This window comes from Meleagris gallopavo, chromosome 8 (assembly GCF_000146605.3).
Source record: "Meleagris gallopavo isolate NT-WF06-2002-E0010 breed Aviagen turkey brand Nicholas breeding stock chromosome 8, Turkey_5.1, whole genome shotgun sequence".
Lineage (NCBI taxonomy): Eukaryota > Metazoa > Chordata > Aves > Galliformes > Phasianidae > Meleagris > Meleagris gallopavo.
Genome location: NC_015018.2, coordinates 27,406,704 through 27,415,760, shown reverse-complemented (window position 1 = coordinate 27,415,760; position 9,057 = coordinate 27,406,704).

Below are 9,057 nucleotides of genomic sequence, written 5' to 3'. Positions count from 1 at the left end.
AAAGTCCATAGGGGTTCTTGGAAACACCTATGACAGGTAAAAGTGGGCTTGTACAGATCCATACAGTGGTAAATGGAAATGAAAGTGTGATTTACTATAAATAGAAGCTATAGGTATACTGCTCTTTGAAACAGTGTTCTCTGAGATACTGGTTAAATTCTTCCAGTAGCATGTAACACCTCATTTACTGAAGCATAAGTGCTGTTTATAATGGCAGTCAATGTCATTCATACCACTTTTCTGTGTACAGATATAAACAGACCAATTCATTTTGGTTTTTAATTTGTCTTACGTTTTCTCTGCTGTGTTGTAATTTAAAAACAATAATTAAGCAAAGATGTTTCATGGCATTGTTCTATCAGGCTGAGGGAAATAGCCTTAATTCCCAAGTTCCATATTCAAACAGAATAGTGATTAATATGGTGGCAATAGAATGACACCAGTTGTTTTTTCTGCAAAAAGTGAATCCAGCAACTTTCCTTGACTGCAGTTAGCCTTTGGGTCTGCAAATAAACATCCCACATATACTTCAGACAGAAGCAAAATGCAGTTGACTAATTCTGCAGGCAGTTTATAAACATACTTTGATAGGTGCGTCCTTCTAAATCTTATATCAAATCAAATGTGTGTCACACAGCGTGACCTAACATAGCTCAGAGCAAAGTAGCACACACAGAATTCACATATGCATTTGCAGCCAAAATGTAGTGTGCTTGTTTGTACCTTGTCTGCCTCTCTCTGTCTTTTCGTCTTTACCATTATGCCAACGATGTTTACACTAGCAGTCCAAAACACTTCTCCAATGCTGCTTGTAATAAAAATGCTTTTGACCTTTCCAAGACTACCAAGGTTCACTTGTTTGTTGGGTATAGGGGCTTTTAAATTCAGTATGAGGTGCATATATGCACAGATGAACAGCGGATGACTCTTGAGCCCCTTGACTAACTCAGTGTTCCTACTAACCTTGGTTATCTTTAGCAGACTTTGCTAGCACTAAAGTTTTTTTCTTGAGTAAACGGAGCCCTGAACTTTGTTGGACCTCAGAAAACAAAGACTTTCTTATATTTGTAAAGTATTTTTCAAAACCCACATCAGTAAAATTCCTACTGTTTTCCTTTGCTGCTCTTTCAGCAACCCGCTTGGCTGGAGCGTGGTTATCATGATGAGAATCTTTAAAAGAAATTCTTTGACGTGGTTTTTTGTTCTGGCCCAGGAGAGGCTATTGTTGTACTAATAGCTCTAGAGCTGTGCCTGAGACTTTCCAACTGTTTGGCTGGTGTTAGGACGCTTTGCTTTTGTGAGCATCATTTTTGGCAGGGGGGACATCCATGTGAGCATCCCATTGGGGTTACTGTTTCTTGTGGCTATCAGTATCCAACACACAGCTGTAAAACCTGCAGCCACTCTGCCATGTAAACAGCATTGCACAGTGATTTCAGAACACTTCAATTTATAACCTTTCTTTGAAAACCAAATCCCTTAATGATATTTAAATGTGGATTCCAGATGTGACAGTTAAATATACCCACCTCTTGGGAAATTAGCAGTGGCTTTTTCTTTATTCAGTACTAACTGCCCTCTGCCATTTTTCACGCTCTCCCTCCCATTGTCTCAGTTTCTGTGTACTCTTCATTACAGCAGAGACTGCTGTGTTTTGGTACTTACATTCTCTTGAGGTAATGGAAGAACAGCATTATCAGCCTACTTACTGTAGCAGCTGAACAATATAAAGTCTCACTGCAATTAATCCTAGTTACTAAGTGTTACCATACAGCAGCAGGTAGAGTTTCATGTTTATGTGTACATGTAGACTGAGTGTGTACATGTGTGTCCCCGTATGCATTTATGCACAATAAGAGCATGACCCATTAAGTGTCCTTTTGGTAAAAATGTGCAATTTCTGACCAGCAGTTTCTTTCTTCCTTTTCATTCCAAGTTAAGGGTGGCTTAACTGAGCGGTCTTAAAAATAGATGGCAGCTGTGTAACCACGAGTTTCGATCATGGATGGAAATATGTCTCAACTATAAAGTGCTTTACCATAGTTTTCAGAGTAAGTCTGTTCAAAAGTCTGTGTTAGAGAGAAAGCAGCATATCATGCCAAGCTGGAGTATTGAATAGCTATTTTTCAGTAATGTTCCCATAGAATAATAATAGTGACAGGTCAGAATCTGATTAACTTCTTATGAATTGCTGTAGGATGTAAAGACTCTAAAATAGTTTCCCCAGATGCTAGTGAGTTTGAGTACCTTTATACTTCTGAGACACTGTTTCACCAATGGTCTTCTATTAGATTTCCCAACATTCGTAGAAAATGTCAGAAAGATTTCTGGTATTCATAGGCATTGCTAACATCCCAGCACTGGGCTTCTTCCCAGGCACTCAGTTCACTGTGTCCCTTAATCATATGGAGCACTGTTTACTGAGTACTGGAGCTGATCCATACAGACCTACAGAGTAAACCTGTTGCAGTCAGATCTTTTAACAAGGCGTTGCTATTGAGAGAAGCTGCATTTTGGCTCCACAGAAGTTTTCCTTTAGGTATCCTTGCTCCCACTCCTTCTTGCAGTTCCCTTGCCCCAGCTCACGCATGAGGAAGTCAGCTCTTTGGAGATCTGTTCTATTTGGACAACTTTCATCTCTGTTGTTGGAAGCATCCTGGATTATGTACTGCAGGGATGACTTCGGTGCAATGCAGAACAAAGCTGAATCTCATCCATCTCTGTTTTCTTTAGTGTCATTTCATATTTTTCAATCTATACTTCATGAAACCACGTTTTAATGATGAAATCACTTTGTTTATCAAATTAATGTAGACAGTGACCTAGCCCTCTATTAACATTTGTAATATTCTTAGGTTGCAATTTAGACAAATTTGTGTTACCTGCATAGTAAATTAAGGTCCTATAACAGAGGAGTTAATCATTAATAGTTGCTATTGACATATGCCTTATGTATTATAATGTTACCTAATGAAATAGTACGCATGAGACTACCATAAATCTGTGTGTGACTGAATGCCTAGTGGTCTGTTCTGCTTTGAAACAGTCTAAATGCATAATGGGTTAAAGGCAGTCTACATTTTATAAACTGTACATTGGCCATTGGTCATAACCCATTTATAGTTATAACTTACAACAAAGGAATCTTGAAATAGTCTTTGTTCAGCTGTGTATTGCGTATTGCTGTGTGGTTTAGGGATCATTGTTTTACCACTGACAAGTGAAATGTTCAACCTTTCCAAGTTTGTTTCCCCAAAAAATTGTCACAGCCATTTTAAGAAGAAAAGACTTATCTGGGGTAAGAGCTCATTTAAACTATCCACATTTGAACAAAATTAACATTGGCTTCCTCTGTAAATGTTACTGGGAAGTCTATCAGACCAGGGACTTTACTGTGAATGATGAATCACTAACTGGATGAAAATATAAATTTCAAATTGACTGGAGACACATCATTCAAGACTAGTTGGGATTTCTTCTGTAAAATGCATGAAAAAGATTTCTTAACAATGAATAAATTTACCTTAAAAGCTTAATTAGAATTTGGATTTGGGGACCCGTAAAAGAATCATTCTTTAATACTGTTTGGGACTCTGCATGCAATCTATTTATATTTCCAATGCTAACTGAACCTTAGAGTACATAAAAATGCTGTAAAGTAAAATGGTGTTATGTTTAAGAAATTACTGCAGAACTTGAGGCTTCTGCTCAAGATATCTCCTCAATCTCTTGCTAATACCACAGGTTTCACATGTGATCCAACCATGTCATAGGTATTATTTCTGTACCTGGATTCCATGCTTATTAATTGGAGCTGTAACTTGCCTCTCTGATATATTAGGAAGATAAATTATAAATGCATTAATATTTTTGTGGTGTTCATATGGTTGCAGGAAGAAGCACATAACGATTTAAAAGAAATAGAATTACTCAAACATCAACTATTAAAAGCTATGTTTAGATCTGTTGACTTGAACTATGACTTGCCTGATTCAAATCAAATACAAACCAGATTTCGCAAAAACACATAATGAAATCTCATTTCCAACTTGCTGGCTTTCATCAGCCTTCTTTTAGTAGCTTGAGTAAAGAGATGATTTAATTTTACTTTAAAAGAACTGCAAATAGCAGAACAAAGAAGTGTTACATGAAGATTTCAAAACTCTATACTCTCGTGCTGAAACCTGAGTGCATTTGGGAGATGCCTGGTGTGGTGAGCAGAAAGGGTGTGCAGCATGCAAAGCAGCACCTCTCCAGCAGCCTTCCGAGTGTGGGAAAGCACACAGGTATTTCATGTACCAACATGATCTCAGATATTATTAACTGACTCTTTTCTTCTGCACTGTGACTTGACTGGAGCTGGTCATGGATTTTCGGCAGTCTTCCTTTATGTACTCCTGTATTTCCTAAAGACAAAGTCCTCTCTCTGCAGTAGAGAACATTAGCGTAGGGGTAGATGAACTGATGCCCTCTTCTCCATCCAGCACTGTCTTCTGAGGCATCTTCTGCATATCTGGTGGCTCCATGCTTTCTCTCTGTTTGTCTTAATGCTCTCTGCCATCCTCAGGAGTTGGGAAATCTTGAACTCTTGGAGTAGAAACATACAAAGTTACTCATTTTGTCGGCCCAGTTGTTTATTTGTTTTTGTGGGCTTTGTGCATTCTTTAGATCTTAAGATCTTCTCTTTATCTTTCACCACGTCACATTAAAGCTTTCTGTCTCTGCCTTTAAGCCTCAACTGCTCTCACTCTCCCCTACATACACACTGCCCAAACTGCCTTTCTCCACATTATCGCATCCTTCCGTTGTGCTTTTCATCTTGTTCTTTTATATTGTGCTTTCACTAAGCTGCCTTCTCTGCCTCCAAATTTTCATTTCATTCTCTAAACTCCTGTGCCTTGTCTTGCTTGCCATCTTTTGTCTGTATCTCCAAGGCAGAAACTTATCCAACTGTGTGTTTAGTAAAAATCCGTGTTAAAAAAAACAAAGGGAACTTATGTGTATGATTATATTAATCAAAAGAAGTTATTTTTCATGGTAGGTTCACAAGTTTTTTTCTTTTCTAATCAATCCAGATGTTGTACAATCGGACAAAGATATACCTGTCATGCTTGTCAGTTTCTGAGTTAAAATTGGTTGGAGGCAAGAAGAATGGTGTGAGATTCTAAAGAAAAACATCAGACATTCCAAGAAAAATATTTGATAAATTCCTAGTAAAATGAAGAAAATCATTCCATAACATAATTTTAACGCACCCTAATGACCTGTAATTTCCTTCTTCTGAAATGTGGCCACGTTACATTAATCAAATTGACATTGTCATGATATATTATCCTCATTAAAAGGGTGATTCCCTTTTCTAGTTAGTTTACCATTCAGTATCCATGCAATATATCTAGTGATAGTGCTGTACAGAAAATGAGAATTTCTTGGAGTTTTTTTGGCCTTTGACGGAGTCAAATAAGCTTTTGTTAAGATTTGGCATTAATATCATACCATATTGTTTCAATATCTAAATGCAGCAATTTTTGAATGAGACACATCTAACAGTGCATAATACGACATTTTTAAAATATATTGAATGGCACTAGATCACACACCAATTTGTTTTATTGACTGCTGCTTGCTTTAAGCTATTGTGCTGGAAACTGATTTGAATAAACGTCTCTTTTTCTTTATGTGGGCCAGATTCATAAACCAAAGTTGATCTTTATAGCCATTTGTTCTTACCAACTCAATAAAGCTTGATAGATCTGTCCCAGTCGGTAATTCAAGTATACATCCAGCTTGATTACTGTGCCACGTGATACCTGTGCCATCTTACATTCGGGCAGCCAAGCTTTAAAATTTTCACAGAGCTCTAGATGAATTGTTATTGAGTAGAGAAATTTAACTCTTTCATCACTTTCAAAGCTGCAATTTTTTCCATTTGTTACGGTATTTCTGCGACTGAAAACATGACTTAATTAGTATGTTATTGAAAATTAGCAAGGATTAGGGCAAATGTTCAGAATTGAAAGTTTCTGGTGGTGTTTTTGTCCAAATTTATTTTCTTTTAAAAGAAAAATGAGTGTTTGGAGATGGAGCAATGCCTTTGTTCAGTCCCTTGTGATTTATGCATTTGCTAGGAATCTAAGAATAGAAAGATTTTTGTGGTGAATCAGAATTAATGTCCATCTATCCCTATCTGACAGCAGCCAATAATTGCTGCTTCACAGGACATTTTTGTACCTATATTCTTGCCATTACATTTCGCTGTAGCAAGATAGGGGTGTATGTGACATGTTATCAATTAACTTTTTTGCTGGTACAGGTGGGAGGCAAGGTAGGAACTAGATTTTGAATTGTAGTTAAAAACTCATTATGTGTGTTTGAAGGGAGGCTCCTCCATGAGTGCTAGAACAGACTTCTTCCCAACTTTATTAGATTTCTATTATATATTATTTATGCAGAGAAAGAATAACATCATCTCTGTTTCTTCTATATGATGCTTAAAGAGTTGTATGTTCTAGTTCTTAATCTGTTTCGGTCTCTTTTGAAGTTGGAAGTAGGCTGTGGGATGAGACAGTGCATGACATCTTTCAGCAAAGCAATAAAGTTATTCTGTTTTTATGATGCTACTCACAAGCAAAGAGTATAGCTCTCTGTAGTACACTGCAATTACACTGAGCATGCTACCCTCAATATTCATGGGAATTAAAGGTGAAAACCTGGACCTGGAAGTTTACGGTAGGTGTACTGTATTACTCCATGCTGACACTGAAGGGTTGAAAGTGATTCCTTCAAAAGGTACTGTCTTCTGTTGGTCTTTGTAAAATTGGTGAAGATAATCCACGAATGAATCATGTTTCTTGCATTAATGTTCACAAGTCATTTAGGAATGAGGCACTGCTCTGCCAGGCAGTACGCTAATATAGAATGTCAGGTAAGCTCTACCCTGCTGAATTTACATAGTAAATCACTGGGATATTCTGAGGGACAGGGCATGCCAAAGTGTGACAACTACAAATACTGTCTTAGTTCTATGATTGATTGATTTCATTTGATTAAACTCCATGTTAGTGAAGACTTTTTTTTTTCCTCTTAGATGTCCATTATAAATATGTTTAATCAAGGAAAGGGAAATAGAATGAGTGCCTGACATTGATAGAAATCCTGTTTGGAGAAACTATTCAGGAGTAGTTCATCCATGTAAAAATATGATCCTTGTGAGACTGCCAAGGTCATTGAAGCCTGTGGTGATCTGATGAGTAAATGCTGGTCACGCCTGGAGGCAGCTTTAGCTTCTCAGCCCAATTCTTCAAAAAATGTAAAACAGTTTTGCAGAAAATAATGGCTATCATTAGCCTGTCAAGGCCGTTTCCTGCTTGTTTTCTTGGTGCCCTTTTCAACAGCCATATTCCCATTTATGTACCTGTCAGCTGTCCCAACTACATACAAATGCTGGAAGGGCTGGTCCTGGTTTGCATTCTGCCATTTGGGAGGAGCACAGCTGCCTCACAGGATGTGAAGTTGTGCTTACAGAGCTCTTCTTAATGGCAGGTCAGCAGCAGTCCTTTTTCACTGGCCTGCTGTGGTCGGTATGCCAATACTAATGGGTACTCCCAGAAGAATTCAGCACTGTGGCCTCCTTAATGAGCTGTTGCATCCCAATGTTGGAGTGAAAATAGATATTCAGGATACTCATATTCTCCTGTAGAAACAGACCAAAGTCTTTAATGAGAACAGCACGAGGTTTATTAGAAAGATTAATCCTTTCATTGCTGGTCCTCCAGCAGCCCTGCTGATTTGCCATCAGCCATGGGAATTACGCGTGTCCCTGAAATATTTGGTGCAGCTTGAATGCACCTGCTTCTCTCTGAGATGCAGTAGGTGCAAGCAAACGGTTCATAAGGAACATTTAGTTCACCACGACTTCTGGAAAACCTTACAGCTCTTACTTTGGAGCAGATGTATCTTCATTCTGTAGTATACCTTGATGTTTGAATTTGCACATGATTTAACATCCTTTCAGCATTCATATTTTCTTTGATCCCCTTGCTTATTAAAAAATGCAAATCTAAATTGTATCTTATTAATGTCCTTCTTTGTGTTAAAGCTGTGGGGGGTTAAAATCCCAGCTTTGGTAACGTATTTGGATTCTTAATGTGCAAAGTGCAAAGAAAGCTAGGCTTTCTGCAGGCCATATTTTCTAATCAACGTTATGAAAAAAAAGATTCTTATTGTGCTTCTGTTTCTTGCTCTCATGGAATTTACAGAAATAAAAAGAGTAATGACTTCATTGTTATGCAAAAATATTTTCAACCATGGATAGAGGTTCTGATTAATTTGCTGCAGATTCTCAAAAATGAAATGAGGAATCTTGGATGGAAGTTCAGAAAGATACATATTTTAAATACATGAGAGCCTTTCAGATCATTAATTTCTGGTAGATAGTATTTTTTGTCACGAACCTAGAACCTTGGTTTTTCAGTTGTAATCAGTGGTCACTCATTTGTCCATTTAAATATAGTAGCTTTTAGGTACTGAACACATCCTTTCAATATATATTTCAAAAAAAGAAGAAAGAAAATGCTTTAAAATTACGGATGCATTTAAAGACACTAAATTGCTCCTATATTTCCTTTTTGCACAACTTGACCTATCCCTTTGCCCTAGTAAAAGCTTTCTCTGCTTGTTTAATGGTCTTTTTTTTTTTCTTCTTTTAAGCGTTGTTGCTTGTTTCTTGCATTGTTTCTTCCCATCTGCTTAACTTGGTGGGTTTTTAGGTGGGTCATTGTGACTTAGAATCATTCATTGTATAAAAACGTAGCAAAATATAAAGCACCTGTGCGATTGGCTAAAAGAAAGCATGAACATGTTGAACTTCATTTGATATGGTGCTACTTCTTCACAGCCTACTTTGCAGCATTTTATTTGTAGCAAGCTTTACGTAGGAGCTGAGCTTTTAGATCAGCAGTCGAATCAATAATTAGAGTTACAGATTTTGTCCAGATAATTGGGTGAAGAAAACTAGCAAAGTTGATACATTATTTTATTCTTCTTTCTCTTCTAAAA